Raw genomic sequence first — 14,055 nt, forward strand, 5'->3', positions numbered from 1 at the left:
CCTCTCCAGGCATGTCACTCTCCACGAATCTCCACGTGTTCACCAACCCGGAAGCCTATTTTTTATTTCTAGTTCACACTTTCACTGAGTGTATAGCACTTATGTGAGGATCTCAAAACAAATTTTGTACTTTGCATGAACCCTGGCTTTGTCTCCTCCCCTTCCTCCCTTACTCCAGTAGGAATTAAGGTGTCAACTGTTGCTGCAGTCATCTCCAAGTTTGACTGAGAGCAGATCCTCTTCAAAGTTCACACACGTGGTCCTTGGCTAGATTGAGTTCCTCCCAGGTAGTTGAACTGAAGATCTCTGTTCCTTTCTAGATGTTGGCCAGAGGTAGTCCTCAGTTTCTTGCCACCTGGACCTCTCCATTGGGCAGCACACAACATGGCAACTGACTTCATCTAATGAGCCACCAAGAGGGAGAAAGAGAGAGGAGGGAGGCAGGGAAGTGACAATGTTTTATAACTTTATTTCTGAAGTGACATCTCATTGCTTTTGTTATATTCTACTCAATGGAAGTAAGTCACTAGGTCCAGCCCACTCAAGGGGAAGGGATTACATGAAGGCATGAATACTAGGAGGCAGAGATCACTGGGAGCCATTTTAGAAGCAGCCACATTATCTTATCCAGAATATATCTTACTCAGAGCTTCAAATATGATCTCTTTGGTCATTCTAGTAGAAATGAATCTTCCTTTTATATACTTCCATCTCTCAATTTTTCTCTGATTTTCTTATCACGTACAGACTGTGTTAGATGTTTGTGTCTATCTTAATTCTTCAGAGGCTTCTAAACTCCATGAATATTGGACTGTGATGTGCACATCATTTCATCCCACAAAACCTTAGCAGCTTATTCAATATTGAGCACACACTTGGCTCTTAATGAATGTTTCTTAAATTGCTGAATTGAATTACTTGTTTCTCAGCTGAGAGGAAGAAGAATTTATTTTGTCTTTTTTTTCTTTTTTAATTTTTTATTTATTGCAGTAACATTGGTTTATAACATTGTATAAATTTCAGGTGTACATCATTATACTTCTATTTCTGCATAGATTACATCATGTTCACCACCAAAATACTAGTTACAACCCATCACCACACACGTGCCGTATTATTCCTTTCGCCCTCCCCCCTCCCCACTTCCCCTCTGGTAACCACCAATCCAATCTCTGTCTCTATGTGTTTGCTTATTGTTGTTATTATCTACTGCTTAATGAAGGAAATCATACGGTATTTGACCTTCTCCCTCTGACTTATTTCACTTTGCATAATACCCTCAATGTCCATCCATGTTGTCACAAATGGCTGGATTTCATCGTTTCTTATGGCTGAGTAGTATTCCATTGTGTATATATACCACATCTTCTTTATCCATTCATCCCTTGATGGGCACTTAGGTTGCTTCCAAGTCTTGGCTATTGTGAATAACACTGCAATGAATACAGGGATGCATGTATCTTTACACATTGGTGTTTTCAAGTTCTTTGGATAAATACCCAGCAGTGGAATAGCTGGATCATATGGTAGTTCTATCCTTGAATTTTTGAGGAATCTCCATACTGTTTTCCGTAGCGGCTGCACCAGTTTGCACTCCCACCAGCAGTGTATGAGAGTTCCCTTCTTTCCATATCCTCTCCAACATATGTTGTTTCCTGTCTTGTTAATTATAACCATTCTGATGGGCGTGAGGTGATATCTCATTGTAGTTTTGATTTGCATTTCCCTGATAGTTAATGATTTTGAACATCTTTTCATGTGTCTGTTGGTCATCTGTATATCTTCTTTGGAGAAATGTCTGTTCAGGTCTTTTGCCCATTTTTTAATTGGCTTGGTAGTTTTTTTTGTTGTTGAGATGCATGAGTTCTTTATATATTTTGGAGATTAAGCCCTTATCAGATGTATGGTTTGCAAATATCTTCTCCCACTTGTTAGGTTGTCTTTTTGTTTTGTTGATCGTTTCCTTTGCTGTGCAGAAGCTTTTTTGTTTGATGTAGTCCCATGTGTTTATTTTTTCTATTGTTTCTCTTGCCCGGTCAGACATGGTGCTTGAAAATATGTTGCTAAGACCAGTGTCGAAGAGCGTACTACCTATGTTTTCTTCTAGAAGTTTCACAGTTTCAGGTCTTACATTCAAGTCTTTAATCCATTTGGAGTTAATTTTTGTGTATGGTGTTAGGTAAGGGTCTACTTTCATTTTTTTGCACATGGCTATCCAGTTTTCCCAACAGCATTTGTTGAAGAGACTTTCTTTTCTCCATTGTATGTTCTTGGCTCCTTTGTCAAAGATTAGCTGTCCATAGATGTGTGGGTTTATTTCTGGGCTTTCGATTCTATTCCATTGATCTGTGTGTCTGTTTTTGTGCCAGTACCATGCTGTTTTGGTTACTATAGCTTTGTAGTATATTTTGAAATCAGGGAGTGTGATACCTCCAGCTTTGTTCTTTTTTCTCAGGATTCCATTAGCTATTCGGGCTCTTTTGTTGTTCCATATAAATTTTAGGATTCTTTGCTCTATTTCTGTGAAAAATGTTGTTGGAACTTTGATAGGGATTGCATTGAATCTATAGATGGCTTTAGGAAGTATGGACGTCTTAACTATGTTAATTCTTCCAATACAAGAGCATGGAATATCTTTCCATTTCTGTGTGTCTTCTTCAATTTCTTTCAGAAATGTTTTATAGTTTTCGGTGTACAGATCTTTCACCTCTTTGGTTAAGTTTGTTCCTAGGTATTTTATTCTTTTTGTTGCAATTGTAAATGGGAGGGTATTCTTAATTTCTCTTTCTGCTACTTAATTGTTAGTGTACAGAAATGCAACTGATTTTTGTATGTTGATTTTGTATTCTGCAACTTTACCATATTCGTTTATTACTTCTAAAAGTTTTCTGGTGGATTCTTTAGGGTTTTCTATATATAAAATCATGTCATCTGCAAATAGTGACAGTTTCACTTCTTCCTTTCCAATTTGGATCCCTTTTATTTCTTTTTCTTGCCTGATTGCTCTGGCTAGGACTTCCAGTACTATGTTAAATAGGAGTGGTGAGAGTGGGCATCCTTGTCTGGTTCCTGTTCTTAGAGGGATAGCTTTCAGTTTTTCACTATTGAGGATGATATTAGCTGTGGGTTTCTCATATATGGTCTTTATTATGTTGAGGTACTTTCCTTCTATCCCCATTTTATTCAGAGTTTTTATCATAAATGGATGCTATGTCTTGTCAAATGCTTTCTCTGCATCTATTGAGATGATCATGTGATGTGTATTCTTCATTTTATTAATGTGGTGTATCACATTGATTGATTTGCGAGTGTTAAACCATCCTTGCATACCTGGAGTAAATGCCACTTGATCATGGTGTATAATCTTTTTAACGTATTGTTGTATGCAATTTGCTAGTATTTTGTTGAGGATTTTTGCATTGATGTTCATCAGTGATATTGGCCTGTAATTTTCTTTTTTTTGTGTTGTCCTTGTCTGGTTTTGGTATCAGGGTAATGTTGGCTTCATAGAACGAGTTAGGGAGCTTCCTCCCCTCCTCAATTTTTTGGAAGAGTTTGAGAAGGATATGTATTAAGTCTTCTTTGAATGTTTGGTAGAATTCACCAGGGAAGCCGTCTGGTCCTGGACTTTTATTTTTGGGGAGGTTTTTGATTACTGTTTCGATCTCCTTACTGGTGATTGGTCTATTCAAATTCTCTACTTCTTCTTGATCCAGTTATGGAAGGTTGTATGAGTCTAAGAATTGATCCATTTCTTCCAGATGTCGAATTGGTTGGCACATAGCTTTTCGTAGTATTCTCTTATAATCTTTTGTATTTCTGAGGTGTCTGTTGTAACCTCTCCTCTTTCATTTCTGATTTTACTTATTTGTGCCTTCTCTCTTTTTTTCTTGGTGAGTCTAGCTAAAGGTTTGTCAATTTTGTTGATCTTTTCAAAGAACCAGCTCTTGGTTTTATTAATTTTTTCTATTGTTTTTTTGGTCTCTATTTCATTTATTTCTGCTCTGATTTTTTTTTTTTTAATAATTTTATTTATTTATTTTTCCCCCAAAGCCCCAGTAGATAGTTGAATGTCATAGCTGCACATCCTTCCAGTTTCCGTATGTGGGACACGGCCTCAGCATGGCCGGAGAAGCGGTCCGTCGGTGCGCGCCAGGGATCGAACCCAGGCCGCCAGCAGCGGAGCGCGCGCACTCAACCGCTAAGCCACGGGGCCGGCCCTGCTCTGATTTTTATGATGTCCGTTCTTCTACTGATTTTGGGCTTTGTTTGTTCTTCTTTTTCCAGTTCCTTTAGGTGCATTGTTAGATTGTTTATTTGAGATTTTTCTTGTTTGTTGAGATAGGCCTGTATCGCTATAAACTTCCCTCTTAGAACTGCTTTTGCTGTATCCCATAAATTCTGGCATGTCGTATTTTCATTTTCATTTGTCTCCAGGTATTTTTTTGATTTGTTCATTGACCCAGTCATTCTTCAGTAGCATTTTGTTTAATCTCCACGTAATTGTGGCTTTTCTGATTTTCTTCCTATAGTTGATTTCTAGTTTCATACCGTTGTGGTCAGAAAAGATACTTGGTATTATTTCAATCTTCTTAAATTTATGGAGACTTGTCTTGTGGCCTAATATGTGATCAATCCTGGAGAATGTTCCATGTGCTCTAGAAAAGAACGTGTATTCTTCGGTTTTTGGATGGAACGCTCTGGATATATCTACTAGGTCCATCTGTTTTAGTGTGTCATTTAAGGCCAATGTTTCCTTATTAATCTTCCATTTGGATGATCTATCCATTGGTGTAAGTGGAGTGTTAAAATCCCCTACTATTATTGTGTTACTGTCTATTTCTGTTTTTATGTCTGTTAATAATTGCTTTATATATTTAGGTGCACCTACATTGGGTGCGTAGATATTTACAAGTGTTATATCCTCTTGTTGGATTGTTCCCTTGATCATTATGTAATTGCTTTATTTGTCTCTTTTTACAGTTTTTGTTTTAAAGTCTATTTTGTCTGATATGAGTACTCCTACCCCAGCTTTCTTTTCATTGCCATTTGCGTGGAGTATCTTTTTCCATCCCTTCACTTTCAGTTTGTGAGTGTCTTTAGGTCTGAAGTGTGTCTCTTGTATGCAGCACCTATATGGGTCTTGTTTTTTTTTGTCTAATCAGCCACCCTATGCCTTTTAATTGGAGCATTTAGTCCATTGATGTTTTAAGTAGCTATTGATAAGTATGTACTTACTGCCATTTTTTAACTTTTTGTTTCTCAGTGTTTTAGTAGTCCTTCTCTGATCCTTTCTCCTTCTTTATAGAATTGATGCTCTCTTTAGTTTGACCTCTGTCTGAAAGCTCTAGTCTTTAAGTCCCTTCCTCCCTCCTTTTATGTTTTTGATGTCATATCTAACCTCTTTTTTGTGCATTTGTATCCATTACCCTCTTATCATGGAAATAGATAATTTTTCCTATTTGTGGTCTTCTCTTTTTCCCTTAAATCAGTCCCTTTAACATTTCTTGTAGCACTGGTTTCTTGGTGACGAACTCCTTTCACTTTTGCTTGTCTGGGACATTTTTGATCTCTCCTTCCATTTTGAATGATAACCTTGCTGGGTAGAGTATTCTTGGCTGTAAGTTTTTTCCTTTTAGCACTTTAAATATATCATGCCACTCTCTTCTAGCCTGTAAGGTTTCTGCTGAGAAGTCAGCTGATAGCCTTATGGGGTTTCCTCTGTATGTAACTTGACTTTCTCTTGCGGCTTTTAGGATTCTCTCTTTATCTTTAATTCTGGACATTTTGATTATGATGTGTCTTGATGTGGGCCTCTTTGGGTTTATCTTGTTTGGGGCTCTCTGTGCTTCCTGTACCTGGATGTCTGTTTCCTTCCTTAGGTTAGGGAAGTTTTCATCTATTATTTCTTGAAATAGATTCTCTGCCCCTTTGTCTCGCTCTTCTCCTTCTGGGACACCTATAATACGGATGTTAGTGCGCTTAATGTTGTTCCAGTGGTCCCTTAGACTGTCCTCACTCTTTTTAATTCTTTTCTCTTGTACCTGTTCAGCTTGGGTAATTTCTTCTAGTCTTTCGTGCAGCTCACAGATCCATGCTTCTGTATCCTCTACTCTGCTTTTGAGTCCCTCTAGTGAATTTTTCATTTCCAGTGTTGTATTCTTCATTTCTGATTGGTTCTTTTTTATATCTTCCATTTCTTTGTTGACATTCTCACTGAGTTCATCTATTCTTCTCCCCAGATCAGTGAGCATCCTTAACACTCTTAGTTTTAACTGGCAGGTAGGTTGCTCATTTCTGTTTCACTTAGTTCCTTTTCTGGGGTTTTGTCCTGTTTCCTTACTTGGAATGTATTCCTTTGCCTCCTCATTTTGCCTCTTTCCCTGTGGTTGTGTCTACATATTCGGTAGGTCAGCTACGTCTTCTGCTCTTGGATGGGTGATCTTATGTAAGTGATGGCTTAGGAGGCCTGCAGTGTGCTTCCCTCAGTTCTCAATGTTCCAGGGGTGACCCCTGTGTGGGCTACGTGTGTCCTTCTGTTGTGGTCTGTTTGCTCTCCCTGTAGGCACCCAGGGAGGCTGAGTTATGCTCCTGGCCAGCTGTTGTAATGCTCAGCTGCTTGTAGTTGTTGTGGGCCCTTCAGTCTCTTTATCAGGTGTGGGGAGCCCCAGCACAGTTGGCTGCAAGTTCTAATACCACATTTGTGTTGCAGTATTTCTTTTAAGTGAGTAGGCCCCCAGCGTGGCAGGTTGTTAGGCCCAGGGGCTTACAATTGCTATAAGCCTCCAGCCTTTACATCTCTTGTCAGCTTTCTGAGGATTGCAGCTGGGTGGGGCTCGCCTCAGGCACAGGAGCACCCAATTGTTTCAGGCTTTGGAAGGTGGGGCAAACTCCCTATGTGGGTCTTTGAGAAGCACAAGTCTTCTGCAGCTGAAAAGCCCTGCCGCCCACAGGTCCACACACACAGTCAACACAGTCCTGCCCCGTGTGCATGCCCCGACCTCCCCAAGCGGACCCAGTCTCTCCACGGCGGGAGCCCCACACACTCCACCACTGCCCCACACTCTCCACCCACTCCTTGTGTATGTCCTGCCCCGCTGAAGTTGGCTCAGTTGCCAGGCTGCAGAGAATGCAGTCACCAATCTATGCAGGCCCAGAAGTTGCCTGAGGGCTTGTTGTTGGGTGGGGCCAGTCTCTAGGGTGGGCTGCCTGCCCTGGTTGAGCTGGATTAAATCGGTGCTCTAGCTGCTCTAGCGGGTGAGGCAGACCCTGGGCTAGCAGGCCCCAGGGAGAACTCCAATGGCGTCCGCGTCTGCACGCCTACACCAGGCCACAACAATGGCTGCCGCCACTGTCCCAGTCCCTGGAGAGGTCTCACCCCTCACCGAGATGCACTCAGGGCCTATCAGGTGAGTCTCTTTTCACCACAGCACTGTGCACCTTTCTTTCTGGTGATTTTAGGTTGCTTTCTGAAACGGGTGAGTTTGCGCGTGGGCCCTTTAAGAGCCGGTTTTAATTTCTTTGTGAACCAGCTTTTCTGGGGTCCTCCCCAATGTTTTAGTAGCAGGCAAAGTCAGATATTCTGCCACTCGTCTCGATTGTGCTGGGTCCACAAAATGCCCACAGCGGGGGTGCTCCCCGGCTCAGGGCCTTTCTCCTCCAGGGAGGGCTGCGGACGTTTGGTGTGGTCCCCGACGGCCGTGAGGCTGGCGGCTTGTGAAGGCGGCATTTTTCCTCTCCTGAAGGGAGTTTCTGCCTCTTCCACCTCAATTAGGATTGTCCGTTGTTGCAGGAGTTCCTCTTATCCAGTTTTCAGTTCTGTCACGGGGGTAATTTTTCCACGAGTAGTTGTAAATTGGCTGTGTCCACGGGAGGAGGTGAGTTCAGAGTCTGCCTACGCCGCCATCTTGACTTCCCTCCTATCTTGTCTTTATTTTAGTGACTGGTTCTACTAAACGTTGCTTTTGTCCATTCTATTTTGTTAGACTAGAATACAAATACTTAAGGCTAAAATAAATTCTCAAGATTTTCTTTCAATAATAGTCCTTGGTTTGTATATCTAACCCCTGTTTTCATGTACAAAGTTCTTTTTGAAACGGGCAACCATTGGACAGAATCATCAATCCTGTTTTCTTTTCTGAACTATGAAAATAAGTATTTAATTTGCAAATTCATAGAAATAAACCTAAAAATCTAGGTGGGTTAAGAGACCCGTTGGTACTGCTACGCTCAGTATTGATAAATGTGGGCCCTAAGAACTCTGTGGATTAGAATCTTAGAGGCAATGTGTACACATTTATTTGTTTTGAGAATGGGCCTAAATAATGAGTGCATTTAAGGCTGTCGTAGCAATTAATATTCTTAAGTTGGAACTGTAATTGGTTTCTGATGGTAATAATATTAACAACTACATCTGCTAGTATTATTTTAATAATGTTTTATGGTTTTCCAATGCCATTTCATTCATATCAGACATCTTACTTGATCCTTAGTAACAATTGTATTCGGCAAGTTTTCTTGTCTTTATTTATTTATTTATAATTTTACTGTGGTAAGAACACTTAATATGAGATCTACCCTCTTAACAGATTTTTAAGTATACAATACAGTATTGTTATCTATACATATAACGATGTACAGTGGATCTCTAGAACTTATTTATGTTGCTTAACTGAAATTTTATACCCGTTGGTTAGTAACTTCCCCTTTCTTCCTCCATCCAACCCCTGGAACCACCAGTCCACTCTCTATGTCTGTGTTTGACTACTTTAGATTCCACTTATGTAAATGTAATTGTGCAGTATTTGTCCTTCTGTGACTGGCTTATTTCACTTAATGTCCTCAAGTTTCATTCATGATGTTGCATATTACAAAATTTCCTTCTTTTTTAAGACTGAATAATATTCCTTTGAGGAATCTGAAGTTAAATGAGGTTAATAGTCTTAACAAGGTCATGTATCCGGGAAAAGATAGACTGGACTATGTTTGTATCTCTCACAGATGACCTGTGTGACTGTAGCTTTCATGATCCCTTTAGCACTCTGTTCTAAAAATGAGACATCTGTTCATTTACTTATTCATTCATTTAGTATTTGTTCAGCATTTACTGCATATTCCAGGCACGATTTTGACTGTAGGAGGGAAAAAAACAGGCATGGTCCCTGCCTCCATGGAATTACAGTCTCTTGGCAGAAACAGATGTTAAACAATGAAATCTCCCAATTATTTTGAAATTATAAATGTGGTGAGATACCATATGACCACAGAGTGGTTCCTAATTTAGTTGGAGAGAGGAGGCAGTGAAGGAAGGCATCCCTCAGTCAGTGCCACTTAAGCTGAATTATGATCGACGATTAGTAATTTGTCAGGGAAAAATAGTCCAGACAAGGAAGAGCAGGAACAAAGACCTGAATATGGGAAGAGCTTGCCTTGGTCTAGGAACTAAAAATTGTCCGGCTGGCTGGATCAGAGTGAGGGAGGGGAAGCGCTATTAAATGAGGCAGGAGACTTCAGCAGGTGCCACATCGCCCAGGGCCCTGTAGGCCACGCTAAGAATTTGGGATGTTAATGTAAGTACAAACAATAGAAGAACATAAGCGGACAGTAAAAGCATAATTCCATCAAATATATATCTCTAAACAGTTCTTTTAAAAAATACAACTTAAACATGTACAATGTTCATTTTCAACAAATTAAGTGCCTGGTACTAGCCAGGTACTGTCAGTCCTCAGCTACTTTGAATGAAACATATATTCTAAATGGGCAGAATTTCTTTTTTTTTTTTTTTTATAATTTTATTTATTTATTTATTTTTCCCCCAAAGCCCCAGTAGATAGTTGTATGTCATAGTTGCACATCCTTCTAGTTGCTGTATGTGGGACGCAGCCTCAGCATGGCTGGAGAAGCGGTGCGTTGGTGTGCGCCCGGGATCCAAACCCGGGCCGCCAGCAGCGGAGCGCGGGCACTTAATGGCTAAGCCACAGGGCCTGCCCCTGGGCAGAATTTCTTCAATGAAGAATCCAAAGAGGATGTCCATGACAGTGTCATCTGGATATTTTATAAATTCCTTGGAATGATTTTTATCTACACTACTTTGCAGAATTATAATTGACTGTGAAAATAGGTAATGATAATAGTCTTATGTTCTATTTTCAAAATTTCTAATTACTCACTAATTTCAGAATTTCTAATTACTTAATATATAGATTTATCAATAGTTTTATAAAATTCTGAATAACATATTTCAAATTAATATTTAAATTAAAACAAAATCACAAACTTATCCTCTATCTGATGAATGAGATTTCCAAAAGGAGCATGATAATATATTCTGTTGTGGTTGTGTATAGAATAATAATAATGAATAGAGTGTTAATCAATAACTTGTCAAGTACAAAGCTATGAAGTAAATCAAAATTAGGAACAGTTCTACAATATTAAAACTGGATTTAAGAGCAGCTCTGGGGGCCGGCCCCGTGGCTTAGCGGTTAAGTGCGCGCGCTCCGCTGCTGGCAGCCCAGGTTCGGATCCTGGGCGCGCACCAACGCACTGCTTCTCCGGCCATGCTGAGGCCGTGTCCCACATACAGCAACTAGAAGGACGTGCAACTATGACATACAACTATCTACTTGGGCTTTGGGGGAAAAAAAAAAGGATGAGGTTTGGCAATAGATGTTAGCTCAGAGCCGGTCTTCCTCAGCAAAAAGAGGAGGATTAGCATGGATGTTAGCTCAGGGCTGATCTTCCTCACAAAAAAAAAAAAAAAAAGAAAAAGAAAAAAAAAAAAGAGCAGCTCTGAACTCCACAACAACGGTGAAATTTGCAAAATGATAGTGGGAGATCTTATATCTCAATTTTGACACTTACTAACTCTCCATGCCTCAGTTTCCTCATCAGTAGGAAGGAATGAATAAAAGTAAAGAGCTTTTCATATTACCTTTTAGATGATAAGATTTTAATTTTCCATAAATGTTTGTATTATGAAGTTGAGCTGCCTCATTCTAATCTTGCAGTTTTTCATTTTAAAAAGTATAAAAAGGTAACTAAATGCAATTTAAATCTTTAAATATATATATATATTTGCAAATATCAAATGTGGCTTTGTGGTTTACATTCACCTCACACAGTAAAACTTCTTTACTTCCCCCCTCACACCCGTTGATTCTGTCTAAGTATATGTGTCTCTTCTGCCTCACCTTTTCTCAGACTCCCATTCTCCCCCAGGTCTCCCTCCACCACCTGTCTCTCCCTTACTAGCACACACACATACACACAAACACACAACTTGAAAAATGCTGTTTTTCAAGCTCTCGCAAACTCATAGGTTCCCAAAAATCTTTAATAAAATCAGCCCTCATGTACTCTTATCCTTCTCATCCACTCTTCTTCTGCCCTCCTCTTTTTGCCACCATCTTTACTCTATTATACTAGGAAGAGGAAGTAAATACTCATATTTTTCCTGTTATCCTTACCGTTAGTAGATCTTTGTGGTTCCCACGGATGGGGGGCAGGACACAATATTTATTTGATTCACTCTAAAATTCATCCCATTCACAATGAATACCTACTTATTCTTTCTTCTATGATTGAGAGTTTATAACTGTCTTTGTGCCAGACACTTTAGCATCAACATATCTGAACACTGTATGTCCCTGTTTGATATCCTAAACAAGTGTTGGCATCCCACCTGGCCAAAGTTCAACAAAGTCCACTGGTGGTTTCTGAGTTTTCCATCCATGCTTGATCCGTGACATGAGAGGAGATTGGCTCCCCATTTATAATAGTGATCTCATCTCTACTGGGTGTCCAATTGGAAAAAAGTTAATCTGGTTAAAGATACAAAGCGACTCAAGCTTGACTAGGGATGTGTGTGGGGAAATGACGGAGCAAGATCTTTGCTTGTTCAGGATCCAGTTCTGATGGGCTGAAGCATATTTTCTTCCCACATCTGTCTCATAGTCATGCATTACCTATTAACAAGCATCTTTTATATACCAGGTTCTGTGCCAGGCTCTGGGAATGTGTTCACCTCTGCAGAGGTGCACAAAATAAGATTCCTTCTCTCATGCAGTATTCTTCTCATTCTAATGGAAAAGGACAGTCAACAAAAAGCCTTTATCAATTGAAAATATAATATTAGGTTGTTATGAGAACCATGATTATTTGTTAATACATTCTTTTTTATTTACAGAATGTATTAAAGAGTCTTGGTGGTAAGAAAGCATTTACTGTGGAGACCAAATACTTGAAGGAGGTAGATCTTTGTAGAATTGGTGGAAAAGTATTTCAAGGAGAGGGAACAGTAAGAGCAAAGGACCTAGATGGTAAGCTCAGCCAGTCTGGGGAGAGGATAATGATTAAGGAGGAGAGACATACAGGAGGATGTCAGAAAGAGAGTCAAGGAAAGGAGAAAAGGAAAGCCATTTGAAGGTTTTAAGGAAGGACCTAAGGTGATTTGCGATACATTTCTTAAAAGGTTGCTGAGAGGAGAGGGCACTGTAGCAGGTCAAGAATGTTTGACTTTGGACGAGTCTCACAATCTCTGAGGCATAGTTTTCTCATAGGCAAAATGGAGATGATAATATTTACCTTATCGGATTATGAAATGTATTTGTTTTCTAGGGTTGCTGTAACAAAGTATCTCAAACTGAAGTAGCTTTATTTATTGTTTCTCAGTTCTGGAGGCAAGAAGTCCAAAATCAAGGTATTGTCAGGGCCATGCTCCTTGTGACAGTGCAGGGAAGGAACTGTTTCAGGCCTCTCTCCTAGCTTCTGGTAGGTCCTTGACTTGTGGTAGCAGAACTCCAGTCTTCACATGGCATTCTCCCTGTGTATCTGTCTGTGCCCAAATTTCTCTTTTTTTTTTTTAGTAACACATAGTCATATTGGGTTAGGCACCCCAACTAGGCCCCCCAACTAGTGCCTCATCTTAAATAATTTCACCTGCAATTTCCAGTTAAGGTCACATTTTAAGGTTCTCAGGGTTAGGAGTTCAACATGTGAATTTTGGGGGGATGCAATTCAACCCATAAGATGAAGACTGAATTAAATTATATATGTGAAGAATTTAACAAAATAGCTTCCCGATAGAAAATTCTCAATCTATCTTATCTCATCATTATTTATTCACACCTTTGTATTCTTGGTGTATATGTAGTTACTCATCTTTGTGTCTCCACTCCTTTATAGCTGATAGCATGGGGCTTTTGCATACTCCAGTTACTGGATATTTGATAAAAGACATAGACAATTAGCTTCTGTATGTCTAATAATGTTGATGTTTCTATGGCTAAACACAAAGTCATAAGTGTCTACTCCAGTAAATCTCTGGAATAAGGGAAAATAGTGTGAGTGAAATTATCAACCAGGTTTTGCTGACTTCAGCTGGGGTCATGTTTGGTTAGTCAAGACAAATATCTAAAGTGAGGCCCCGGGAGCACATTAGGTAAGTAAGCACACCAAGTGGACCCATTACTGGAAAAAAGTGTGCCAACTAGAGAGAAATAGGAAAGGTATAGAGAGTTAATTTACCTTTTTCTCAAGTGAAGAATGATCCACAAGTTCCACAAAATTTAAGTATTCTTAAAGGACAAGTCATTGACAGATTTATCTTGTAGTCTCTTATGTTGTCTAATACTGCTTCAAAACAAAGCAATTTATTGAACCCAGTAGTCTCATTATTCTGGATGTTTATAAGGTTAAAAATATCTGAGTTTTGTGAGCAGCAATAGCATGAAGTGGGATATTAATAGTGATGTGCATGTTTACAGCACCTATGAACACATAGAGACTGAAGCTGGAGGGCTGCTGATCCTGAGTTAGAAGAAAAGAGAAGATAAAACTTTATATTAGATTTTTCTTCATGTTAAGAAGAAAAGAACTTACCTCCACATTTCTTGGATATTACCTTTTAGCCACTTGGTCAGTTGTTCTCACCACTGCTTATATATTAAAATCACCTGGAGATATTTAACAACTATGCTCAGCCCTACTCTAAATCAATTGAATCATCACTGGGGGTGGCTCACTGGCAGCCAGGGTTGAGAACCACTGTTA

The sequence above is a fragment of the Ceratotherium simum genome, chromosome 12 (genome assembly GCF_057802395.1).
Source record: "Ceratotherium simum simum isolate JZ-2026a chromosome 12, ASM5780239v1, whole genome shotgun sequence".
NCBI classification, from domain to species: domain Eukaryota; kingdom Metazoa; phylum Chordata; class Mammalia; order Perissodactyla; family Rhinocerotidae; genus Ceratotherium; species Ceratotherium simum.